We start from the raw sequence: 13310 nt of genomic DNA, 5'->3' as shown, positions 1-13310 counted from the left end.
TGACAAGAGCCTCTAACACTTCTGGAAGTAGTGAGAAAGGTTGTTTTGATTCAAATCTAAATTTTTCAGGTATGCAGCTCAAGGACTCCGGGACAAATAATGAATGCCTGTGTCGAGAAGAGCACAGGAGGGCAGCTCCAGGGGCTCCGGGGAACTAGGCAGGTAGCTGAGAAGCTGGTGCAGGTGGCCTGAAATGTGGTCAGAAGACAGGTGGAGTATCTGGAGGTGTTCCAGCGTGATCAGGTGGGGGAGGAAAGAGAAGAGAGCATACACGAGAGGATGACCCGCTTCTGCTAGGTAGGGGTCCCCAAACAGAAGAACTCTTGAGATGGCACAGGTTTTTCATTTGCTCTTCTTGTCTGGCAAATATGTTCCTGCCTGAGAGCAATCCCCAGCGATGGCACAGCTCCAGCTCTTGAATAAATTCCAGTGTCAGCAGGTTCAGGATCTCCACAGACCAGCTAAACAACACTTTCTCCATGTACAGCTTCCTGCAAAGCAGACGCAGGAGCCAGCAGCTCTTCTGTACCTACCTCGGGACACAGGAAGCTAATTCCTGCGTGTGGGCAGTGTCCAGGGAGAGGTATATATGTATATATGTCCACAGATTTCCAGGCTTGCCAACTCCCCTTCTTCAAGCACCTCCTTTGCCTGGGTTTAGTTCCATGCAGAGTCATCTCTGGTTCCATCCAGGTAGCAAATGGTAAGACAAGCTCGGCTGTATCCTCAGAGCACTCATGGAACTGTATCAGCTCAGAATCTTGTGTGAAATCTATTACCTCCAACTTTGGCTTCCTGGGCTGGACACCATGTGCAGCCTGCACATCCAGGCCATGCAGCCCAGCCCAGAGGCTGCCCAGCCAAGGTCCCGGGCCTGCCAGGAAAGGAGCCAGGCAGAGTTGGGGAAGGGCCAGGCCTGCATGACAGCTCTGAGGACCCTCCTATACTCCCCTCTGAAGGCCACAGTAAGAAGGTGGGGGAAGACGTTGTCGGGGAGCTTAGCCAGGGCCCCCACTGCAGTGGCCTCATCTCTCAGCAGGCTCTGGATGGTCAGGTCCAGGAGTGTGAGTGGGGCCAGGCTGTCCATCTCCCTGACTTTTCAGCAGCTTCAGCTATCTCAGAAGTAGCAATCCTGGATGTTCTCTGGAGTTCTACAGGAAATGTGACTCAGATACAGGGCTTCCCAGGATGTGTACCTGAAATTTCTAAATTGTAATCCAGCTGTCTGGATCTCTGATAATGATTGCATAGCCTTTCTCTTCTGCCCCTGTGACTGTAAAAAAAAAAAAAAAAAAACCCCACCCTTAAACACAAGCAGGGAACCGGTGAACACCAGACATTTTGGGGACATCTCAAGCAAGAACGCAAAAGACAAACCACATGAACAAGTAGAAAAAAAGGAATCCTGAGAAAACAGAGACAACGCAGAAAATAGGAAAACAGTTTTAAAAATTCATTAAGATCTTAGAGAGAGAAGAGAACATCTTACATTCACAAAATGAGAGTAGGATGCTCCAGCAGAGAAGCAGTCAGAGAACAAGTGCTGGCTCTTGGAAGATAACATATCACAGAAGAGATTAAAATTTCAAAGGAATAGTGGGAAGAAAAGTTAAAACTACAACAGAAACCTTCCAGAAAGCAGAACAAAAGTAAAAGATGAAAAAGAGGAAAGAAAAGTGGTTTAAGGGACCAACCCAAATATTCCAGTGCTCTCTCTGTCCCCCTGAAATACTGGGGCCTCTGGGGGAGGGGCCACGTGGTGTGGGTCACTCAGAGCAGCGCTGACCTCCTTCTTCCTGGCACTAAGCTTCATTTAAAAAATTATTTGAATGGTATCAATTCAGTTTTCAAATATAGGTAGTACATTTAAAATTCAAAAGTTTCAAAGCGAAAACTCTCCTTTTCATCCCCAATCCCTGCCCTCCTGTTCCCCCCCTTAACGATCCCCTTTTGCCCAGTTTCCAATAACCTTTTCCTATACATCTACATCTTTTCAGATGCCATCAAGCTTCCACAAAATATCTGTTCAAGGCCCCTTAGGCTTTCTTCTCAAAGTCCTGCCAGGTTTTGCCCACTGTGCATTCTGAAGTCATGCCTACATTTTTAGATATTTGTTACAGTGGCACCCAACTCTTGGTATTGAGATCTGTATTAGTTATCTATTGCTGCATAACAAATTACTCCCCCCCCCAAAAAAAAAATATATATATATTGGCTCACACTTTCTGAGGGTCAGGAATTTGGCTGTGTCTTAGCTGGGTGGTTCTGTCTCTGGGTCTCTCACGAGGTTACAGTCAAGCTGTCTGAAGACCCATATGGGGCTGGAGGGTCTCCTTTTGAGATAGCTCCATCACGTGGCTGTTGGCAGGAGGCCACAGTTCTCCGCCACTTGGACAGCTCCAAAGGGCTGCTCGAGTGTCCACATTACATGTCGGTGAGTGATCCAAGAGTCAGTAAGATCTGCAATGCCTTATGAACTGGCCTTGGAAGTCACACCCCATCAGTCTACAGTATCCCACAGGTGTCACAAGTCAGCCCAGTTCAGCCTACACAAGGGCAGGAGTATCAGCAGGCTAGAATCTTGGGGGTCTGGGAACCTGGCTACCACACCCTCCCCAGAAACAACCAATGGCATTAGTTTCTTAGGTGTTCTTTCAGAGACAGTTTATTCAGACACACACAATTACAAATTTATTTATTCTTTCCTTCCCTCTTTTAGACTATGGTAGCACACTATACACACTGATCTTCATCTTGCTTTTTCACTAAAAATATATATCTTGGAGATCACTCCGTATTAGCACTTAAAGTATGCCTAATTCTTTTTAGCCATCTGCATAGTATTTCACTGCATGAATGAAACATAATTAATTTAACCAGTCCCCTGTTGTAGGCTGTTTTGTATCTCTTTTTTTTTTTTAAGTTTGAAACTTGGTTCAAGCATTTCTAGCCATGCAACTTTTAGGCAAGGTACTTAACCTCTTTAAACTGCAGTTCCATCATTTATAAAAGGGGGCTGATAACACTCCCTCGCTGGCACTTCACAGGGTCATTGGGAGATTTTAATGAGGTCAGCGAGTTGAGCACCTAGGGCAGAGTCTTGCTCGGGGCAGGGCTCAGTTCTGGTGTGTTCTCTTCCTTCCTTCCTGCTCTAATGGTTCCCAGAGTCCGTCAGCGGCCTGGAGGCAGTGCTTTCCTGCTCCCAGCTGCACACACGAGTGTCCCCTCCTGGGTCAGGAATGGGAGGTTTTAACCAGAGTAAAGGGCCCTGGCGTCCTGTTCAAAGGAGCCTGGTGGAGGGGCTGCTGCTCACACCCTCACGTTGTCACACTCGGAATCGACCGTGAGGCCTGCAGGGCTGGGCGCTGTCTCTGACACTGACCTAGTTGGCAAGGACTGCGGAGCAATGTCAGCCCAGGGGCCTGGCACATCCTCGGGATGTTGCCGCAGAACAAACACGAGTTTGTTAGCTGGGTAGATTCTGGTCCACTAGAAGGTACATGGATTAAAGGCAAGCAGGAAAGAACCCCCTGCCACGGCAACTGGGAGGAGGCTGGCTCTGCTTGGGGGCGAGGGCGCGTTTTTATGTATTTATTTTACATATAACCACTCTATTGAAGTATAGCTCACATACCACACAATCCATGCACTTAAAGTATGCAAGTCAATGTTTTTTTTTTTACTATATTCAGAATTGTGCAACCATAACAATCTATGTTAGAACATTTTTATCAGCCCTAAAAGAAACCCATGCCTGTTAGCAGTGACATCCCCTCCTCCTCCTTCCTCCAGCAGCTGGCAACCACACATCTACTTCCTGTCTCTTTAGATTGCTTATTCTGAACATTTCATATAAATGAAACCATACAATATATGGTCTTCTGTAACTAGCTACTTTCTCTTAGCATAATGTTTTCAAGGTTTATCCATGTTGTAGCACAAGTCAATACTTTTTTCCCTTTTTTATTGCCTAATAATATTCCATTGTATTTTATATATCACATTTTATTTATTCATTCATCAGTTGTAAACAGTTGAGCTGTTTCCACCTTCTGACTAGCATGAACAATATTGCTATGAATATTCACGTACAAGTTCCCGTGTGGATCTGTTTCCATTTCTCTTTGGTATATGCCTAGGATTCGAATTGCTGGGTCATATGGAAATGCTATGTTTAATCATTTAAGAAACTGCCAGACTGTTTTCCAAAGTGAGTGCCCCATTACATTCCTACCAGCATTAGCAGAGGGTTCTGATTTCTCTACCTCCCTGGCCAACACTTATCATTTGCCTTTTTTTTAAAATCCTTCCCCCTTTGAGCTATAGAGTTTTATTAGCAGGTCTGGGGAGGAGATGCTCCAAACCCAGTTCCTCTGTGGGAAGGCAGGAAGCCCAGGAGGCTGCTGCGACTCAGGGGGCCTTGGAGGTGGGCCGGTTGCTGTAGTGGGTGTCCCGGCCCTGGAGCAGGCTGCGGTAGGTGGCGACCTCCTGCTCCAGCGGCAGTCTGATGCCCGTGAGCTGCTGGTACCCGTGGCTGTGCTGCTGGGCATCAGTTTGTACGTTGCTCAGCTGGGCTTCAGTGCTGCCGGTCAGCGCCTGCATGTGCACCAGCTGGGCCCCAAAGCGGGCCTCGGTTCCCACCAGCGTGCCTGCCAGGGCAGCCTTCATGCTGAATTGTGGCTGCAACTCAATCTCGAGACCCTGGAGCATATGCTGCAGGTTCGTGACCTTCATCTTCTTCACCTGGAGCTGCTCCATGTGGCTGGTCACCTCCTGGTTCAGCTCTTCAGTCCAGCTTGTGGACCAGGCTTCAGCATCCTTCTCGTACTTTTCAGCCATGTCACTCAGAGTCTTGGCCATGTTGGTGCCAGGAGCGGAATCCACCACCACGCTGACCTGGCCACCTATCTAGCCTGTCAGGGTGCTGATTTCTAACTCATGTTTCTTGTTGAGGATGGCCAGCTCCTCCTTCAGACCTTCAACCTGCATCTCCGGGTCGGCCCTGGGCAGGTTCTGCTCGCCCAGGCCTGTGCACAGCCGGTCAATGGTGGCCTCCACGCGCATGCGCAGGGCCTGCTCGGTCTCAAACTTGGTCCGGAAGTCATCTGCAGCCAGGCGGGCATTGTCGATCTGCAGGACAGTCTTGGGGTTCTCGATGGTGGTACCAAGAATATTGTCCCGCAGATCCTCGATGGTTTTGTAGTTGGGGCTGTAGCCGCGAGAGGTATCTGCTTCTGATACCTACCAGTCGCGGATCTTCGCCTCCAGGTCGCCACTGGCCTCCTCCAGGGCGCGGACCTTCTCCAGGTGGGAGGCCAGGCGGTCTTGAGGTTCTGCGTGGTGATCTTCTCGTTGCCCGCCAACAGCCCGTCAGACCCGACCAGAGCGCCCGCGTAGCCGCCGCTGAAGCCTTCGGAGGAGGAAGAGATCCCGAAGCGGGCTGAGGACACAGACAAGCCACGGCCGCGCGAGTCCGGGGCATGCTGGGTGCGCAGGAGGTGCCTCCGGACCCAAAGCTTACGAGCCGCGCTTTGCTGTGTCCGGCCATGGCAAGGGAGAGGACGCGGGAGACACTGGGCAGAGGAGCTGCCGCCTGCAAGAGGAGTCTCATCTGACTTTTTATTCTAAGCGTCTTGGTGGGTATGAAGTGGTATCTCACCGTGGTTTTGAGTGACTCAGAATATTGAACATCTTTTCATATTCCAGTTGGCCATCTGTATACCTTCTTTGAAGAAATCTCTCTTCAGACACATTGCTCATTTTTTAATTGGGTCTTTTTTTTATTAACTGAGTTGTAAGAGTTCTATATATATTCTAGTGGGGGTATTATTTTAATCTTTTCCAAAAGTACTATTTTCTTAGTCATACTTATAGTCACATTGCAGAAGCAGTGTGTTTGAATCCAAGTAATCCGAAAGGATGGATGGGTTTATCAGGAGAAAAAAAGAGTTTGCAAGCTTACACAACACTGCGAGGTACTAAAGACTTCTGGAATTTAGGAGATCTAACTCGCAATTCTGCAAGAATCTCTTTGATCCTCTTGTTTGCTTCTGCACCTTCCTTGGGCAAAAGGAAACAGAGCTATCCCATCGCCTCAAGTCCACACCCCAGGAAAATTGACTGTGCAGGCCACAGCAGAATAGAACCTAGGGACATTCCATGGTGCAGTGGACACCATGGCCTCAGAAATGGTTCTATTATTGCACTTCTTCTCATATGATTTTAATGAGAGCTACCCGTACGTCATGTAGAAAGATTCAAAGGTGAATAAGTTATGGGAGAGAGAAAGAGACATGCAAACAAATGATTTCCAATACCGTATGAGCAGTGATGTGGCCAAAGCCTCCTGGGAGTGTGGAGAAAGAAACAATCCATTATTTGTCTGTTTTCAGGAATAGGGCAATGATGAGAAGAGAGATTGGGAATTATGGTCAGCTATGAAGAAAAGAAGATATTTAAGCTGGTCTTGGAAAGTGAATATAAGCTTGCCAGTTGGACAAGAAGAGTAAATGGTATGTGCAAAATCATAGAGGTTTAAACAGAGCATGGTGAGTTCCTCCTGTGCTTTTGAATGAATGAATGAATAAATAAATTTCCCTTGCCCACCTTTATCTCCAGAGCAGGTGTGTTGAGTACAAGGAAAGTACCAGGGAAAGTACTAGTACTAGTTCATCTCACAGCAGAAGGGCTTTGACGAGAGAGTTCAGTCTGATTCCTAAATTCTCAAGGTCCACACTGAGCCTGATCCAACCTATATGCAAACTCTCTGGTGATGCATATTTCCACCTCCTGAAAAAAAGTCAGCAAAAGGGACGGTGGAAAGGGGTGGGAATAGCCCTAAAAAGGGGATTGGTGAGAGTAGGGGGGGGAGAGGACCCAGAAGACACATTCTGTTCATTCTAACCTCTGTTTGTCCTCACATCCTATCTAGTGTCTACAGACTTGTAATGAGTAACTAAATGAATGACGTCAAAAGTTGAACCCATGGTGTAAAACAGGTACTCTTCTATAGTCCCTAAGTGCCAAAACACATCCCATTGCCCCTGGACCTTTGTCCTTTGCAAATTGGAGGAAGGCCAGTCATGGTTTTCCTAGAAGCCCCAGGCGAGATGCCAGCTGGCTGTTAAGTTTAGTCCCTGCTGCTGTTGTCTGGTTTTGACCTGATACCCCAAGTGTGTGTTAGAGTGGGTACGTGCTGCCTCAAATAGGAAGTCACTAAAGACCCAATGCAAAATGACTTACAGAATAGTGAAATATATTATTTCAAATAACAAGAATTGTGGAGGTCAGATGGTTCCAGGGTTGGTTAATTCAACAGAAAAATTGTGTCATCAAAGACTCAAGCTCTTTCCATCTCATCTTCAGAGTACTGACTTGTTCTCTTAGGCCAGTTCCCCACAGCGTATCAAGATGGCTGCTGTAGCTTTGCACTTCACATTGCAGATAGCAATGACCAGAGTTGGTGATGGGCTTTTGCTTACCATCACCTCTTTTCAGAAGCAAAAAAAGAGTCTTTTTGAAGCCCCTAGTAGACTTCTCATTGTCTGATGGCTAAAATGGCTTCACATGGCATTGCCTACCAATAACAGGCAAAGGAAGGGGACAACCATTATTGGCTCCTGGGACTGGACAGAAATCCCTCTTCCCTTGAAGGGTAAGATCACCTGATGCCAGATTAAAGTTGGTTCTGTTGAGTAGGCAACTGTATTAGTTTCCTGGGGCCTCAAACTGGGTGGCTTAAAACAACAGAAATGTATTCTTTCACGGGTTTGGAGGCACTAAAAAGCAAGGTGTTGGCAAGACCATGATCCCTTGAAATGCTCTGGAGGAGAATCCGTTCCATGCTTATGTTCTACCTTCTGGTAGCTGCCAGCAATCCTTGACAAGTTCTTGACTTGTAGACACATCACTCCAACCTCTGCTTCAGTTGTCACATGGTATTCTCCGTTAGTGTCTCTGGGTCCAAGTACTCTCTTCTTAAAAAGATCTCACTTGTATTGGAGTTAGGGACCACCTTAATCCACCCTAATCCAATATGACCTCAGCCTAACTTGATCTCATCTTCAAAGACCTATTTCCAAATACGGTCACATTCACAGGTTCCAGGTGGACATGAATTTGGGAGGGATACTATTCAACTACACCAACCAATAGTATTTGTTATCCAAAATCTCTAGTGGGAATTGTTCATGCCTCATAGGCTGTATGGGGAGGACAAACTTCCAGAGGAGTTTAAATATGCATAGAGTAGGCATATTTTCTTTCAAAGAGTTCTGCTTAGTTTTTTTTCATTATGCTTGCTCACTACTAATATTTCTAAGTCTCTCTTTTATCTCTCTAATGTTCTAGCCCTGGTAATTCCAAGGTCAGGTGCTTTTGCAAGTCTGATCCTGTTTTTTGTGTTCTGTGATCTCCCATTGGTGATGCCTTTTTCCTTATGTACTTAATGATTTCCTCATTTTCCTTCAAATTTTATCTGTAGAAGTTCTTTGCATCCAGACATAAAAGTGGGTTCTTCCAAAAAGGATATGTGCTTATTTCTGTCAGGCACTGAAGAACACTCTGTCAGAGTCGAGAGGTTATCCTGGAAGTTATTCTTATGCATTGTATAGATATCTCTTTTTTAGTTTATGGTGTATTGGAGTGGCTAAAGGGAAGTGCCTGAAACTGTTGAACTGTGTTCCAGTAGCCTTGATTCTTGAAGATGATGTATAAAGATATAATTTTACAGTGTGACTGTGTGATTGTGAAAACTTTGTGTCTGATGCTCCTTTTATCCAGGGTATGGACAGATGAATAGAAAAAAAGAGGATAAGATAAATAAATAAATAATAGGGAGGAGAAGGGGTAAAATAAGTTGGGTAGATGGAGCTACTAGTGGTCAATTGAGAGGGAGGGATAAGGAGTATGGGATGTGTGAATTTTTTCTTTTTTTCTTTTTATTTATTTTTCTGGAGTGATGCATATGTTCTAAAAATGATCGTGATGATGGATACCCAACTTTGTGATGTTATTGTGAGCCATTGATTGTATACTATGGAAGGACCGTATGTATGTGAAGATTTCTCAATAAAAATATTTTTTTTTAAAAAAGAAGCACATTCTCCTCTTACTATTTATTGAATGATTGTTCTCCCATTACTGAGTTGAAATGACAATTGTATATAGTACTCATTACTTTTATATATTTGGGATTTTCTCTAGATGTGATGGCCACCAGCTGCCCCTTTAATTAAGAACTTCTTGCCCCGTTGCTGGGAGTGTTGTCAGCAGGGGCTTCCAGCATCAGCCCCTTCAGGGATTACCTCTACTACAGAGAACCACTCTGCCCAAGCTCTTGCTACATCCAAGCTAGGCTACATCCAATGACTGATCCATACTGGGATATAAAACCCTGGCCGCCTACACCCAAACTGGATCAGTTCTGAAGGGACATTTGGCTCCCACATTCCTGCGGGGCTACCCAAGGCCCTTGGCCCTATATCAGGGGCCCAAGATGTCCTCTTCTTCTGCCCCATTCTGCTTCCTTCCCCCCATTCCCACAGGTGTGGATCCCAAGGGTTCAACCTAATGAATATCCTGCATGTTAAACTCTGCTTAAGAGTTGGCTTTCAAAGTGGTGAGAACGGGGAGAAATTCAACTTCCCCAAGTTGAATTTTTGATATTCTCCCAAGCAGTGTAGACAACCAACGCTTTAGGCTGAGCCCCCAGTCTTGGGGTTTGTTCAAATGAAACTTAACCCCACAAAGGATAGGTCAAGTCTACTTAAAATTTAGGCCTACGAGTCACCCCAGGAGAGCCTCTTTTGTTGCTCAGATGTGGCCTCTCTCTCCAGCCAACACAACAAGCAAACTCACCACCCTCCCCCTGTCTACATGGGACATGACTCCCAGGGGTGTGGACCTTCCTGGCAATGTGAGACAGAAATCCTAGAATGAGCTGAGACTCAGTATCAAGGGATTGAGAAAAACCCTAAAATGAGCTGAGACTTAGCATCAAGGGATTGAGAAAACCTTCTCAACCAAAAGGGGGAAGAGGGAAATGAGACAAAGTGTAAATGGCTGAGAGATTCCAAACAGAGTCGAGAGGTTATCCTGGAGGTTTTTCTTATGCATCAAGTAGATATCTTGTTATTCAAGATGTAATGGAGAGGCTGGAGGGAACTGCCTGAAAATGTAGAGCTGTGTTCCAGTAGCCATGTTTCTTGAGGATGATTGAATAATGATGTAGCTTTCACAATGTGGCTGTGTGATTGTGAAAACCTTGCATCTGATGCTCCTTTAATCTACCTTGTCAACAAAGGAGTAGAACATATGGAATAAAAATAAATAATAGGGGGAACAAATGTTAAAATAAATTTAGTTTGAAATGCTAGGGATCAATGAAAGGTTTGGTATGTATAATCTTTTTTTTTTTTCTGTTTTCGTTTTCTTTCTTTTTTCTGTTGTCTTTTTATTTCTTTTTCTGAATTGATGCAAATGTTCTAAGAAATGATGAATATGCAACTATGTGATGATATTGTAAATTACTGATTATATATGTAGAACGGAATGATCACATGTTAATGTTTTAGTTCGTTTGTTAGATTTTTTTAATTAATAAATAAATAAATTAAAAAAAAAAAAGAGTTGTCTTTCTACCTGGGAGCCCAGCCTATGATACTCGGCTCTCTGGACTTTCTAGTCAGTCCCATAAAGCTCTCTATCCTTTCACCAACACAACACTACTTAACTTGGTGTGGCTGCAGAATGCATTTAAGGATCTGCAGTGCAAGTCCTGCTCATGATGATGCCTCTCAAATTTTTTATCTGATTTGTGTCCTAATGTATGATCTATTCTAAGAAATGTCCCGTGTGCTCTTGAGAAGGACGTGTGTTCTGCTCTTGTTGGGTGGCGTGTTCCATCAACATCCATTAGGTCTAGTTGGTTGACAGTGTTCTTCAAGTCCTCTATTTCCTCATTGATCCTTTCATTAGATGCTCCGTGAATTAGTGAAACTAGTAATTGAAGTCTCCCACTATTATTTTAGAACTATCTATTCCTCTCTTTAATTCTATCAGTTTTTTTCTCATATATTTTGGTGCTCTGTTGGGAGGTGCATATATGTTTATAACTTTATATCTTCTTGTCAGATTGAAACTTTTATCAATATATAATATTCTGTCTCAAGTAGTTTTTTATGACTTAAAGTCTGTTTTGTCTGACAATAATGTAGCCACTCCTGCTCTCTTTGATGACGGTTTGCATGGACTATAGTTCCCACCCCTTTCCTTTCCACTTCGTTGTGTCTTTGTACCTAAAGGAAGTCTCTTGTGGACAGCATATGGATGGATCATGCTTTTTTGATCCAGTTACCAAACTTTGCCTTTTAATAGGGAAGTTTATTGATATTTAGGGTAATAATCGAGAAGGAAATATTTACTTCTGCCATTTAGCAATTTGTTTACTGTAGGTATTGTATGGTTTTTGGTCCTCAATTACTCCTTTACTGACTTCTTTTTGTATTTCATTGCTTTTTTTTTTTTGTATTGTACCATTTTGATTAACTGCTTTTTCTCTACACTTTTTAGTTATTTTCTCAGTGATTATCTTTGCAGTTATAATGACCATCTTGAACTAATAACAACTTAGTTTGACTTATACCAATACAGTATCATCAGTATACAAACTTTCTGCTATATATTACCATCTTTCCCGTTTATATTGTTATTGTCTCAGATTACATCTTTATACATTGTATGCCCATTAACATAGGTTGAAAATGTTATTTTACACATTTGCCTATTAAGTCATATGGGGGGGTGAAGAAGTTACAAATCAAAGCGATAATAATACAGGATTTTCTATGTACTTATATAGTTACCTTTACCAATATTCTTTATTCCTTCTTATGGTTTTGAGTTATTGTATAGCGTCATTTTATTTCAGCCTGAAGAACTCCCTTTAACCTTTCTTGCAGGGCAGGTCTTCTCTTAAAGAACTCTTTCAATTTTTATCTGTAAATATTATTATTTCTCCTTCATTATTTTTTCATTTTTATACAATTTTATTTGCACATCATACAAACCAAACTAAGTAAAAATCACTGGTTCCTGGTATAATCACATAGCCATGCCTTTGCCACCACAGTCTAAATGAGAACATTTCCTTATTCTTAATCAAAAAAAAAAAATCCCATACCCTTCCCCCATATCCCCCAGGTATTGACATTTAGTTTTGGCATATTGTCTTTGTTACATTCAATGGAAGCATGTTACAATGTTACTGTTAACTATAGGCCATAGCTTGCATTGATTGTATTTTTTCCTGTATACCATCCCATTTTCAACACCTTACAATTTTGACATTCATTTTTTTTTCCCTCATGCAAAACCATTCTTATATGTGTACATTTAATCACCATCATTGTCCGCTAGGCATTGCTGTTGTACTGTCTGTCTTTATCCTTTATCTTTCTTTCAGGTGTCATACATGCCCCCAGCCTTTCTGCTTCACGCTCAGCTTCGTTCTATGTACTTATGTGACTGTGCTACCATCAGATAGTATTGTGATATCCATTTCTGGATCTTAACAGCAAGTCCTGTGAACATTCTGTACTCCTTCAGCACCAAATGCCCAACCTCTACCCCCTTTCTATCTCCTGATAGAACCTTTGTTCGTAACTTTAACTCTCAAAGTTCACTCATTAATGTTAGTTCATATTAGTGACACCATACAGTATTTGTCCTTTTGTTTCTGTCATAATGTCTTCAAGGTTCATCCACATGGTTACACGTTTCATGACTTTATTCTGTCTTATAGCTGTATAATATTCCATCATACGTTTATACCACAGCTTGTTTAGCCGCTCTTCCATTGATGGACCTTTGGGCTGTTTCCATTCCTTGGCAATCGTGAATCATCAGTGTGCAGATGTCCATTTGTGTCCTTGCCTTCAGTACCTCTAAACATATATCTAGTAATGGGATTGCTGGATCATATGGCAGTTCTTTACACCTGCCTTCCAGAGTGGTTGCACCATTCTATATTCCCACCAACAGTGGATATGTGTGCCTCTTTTTCCACAGCCTCTCCAGCACTTATAATTTTCTGGGTTTTTTTTAATAATGGCAATTCTAATAAGTGTGAAATGATATCTTAGATGGTGTTTTTTAAAAAATATTTTTAGTGAGAAACCTTCACACACATCAAGTCCACCCATAAAGCTCACAACATCATTACATAATTGTGTATCCATCACCATGATCATTTTTAGAACATTTGCATCACTCCGGAAAAAGAAATAAAAAGAAAAAAACTTATACATCCC

The 13310-nt window shown here is 43.3% G+C and overlaps 1 pseudogene; it reads right to left on the bottom strand.

The window, feature by feature from the left end:
* Positions 1-4410: 4410 nt before the first annotated feature.
* Positions 4411-5611, bottom strand: LOC143686648 (keratin, type I cytoskeletal 19 pseudogene; annotated as a pseudogene).
* Positions 5612-13310: the final 7699 nt, after the last annotated feature.

The sequence above is a fragment of the Tamandua tetradactyla genome, chromosome 6, assembly GCF_023851605.1.
Source record: "Tamandua tetradactyla isolate mTamTet1 chromosome 6, mTamTet1.pri, whole genome shotgun sequence".
Lineage (NCBI taxonomy): Eukaryota > Metazoa > Chordata > Mammalia > Pilosa > Myrmecophagidae > Tamandua > Tamandua tetradactyla.
Note: the sequence above shows the minus strand (reverse complement) of the source record. Positions and strands in the feature narration are given on the sequence as shown.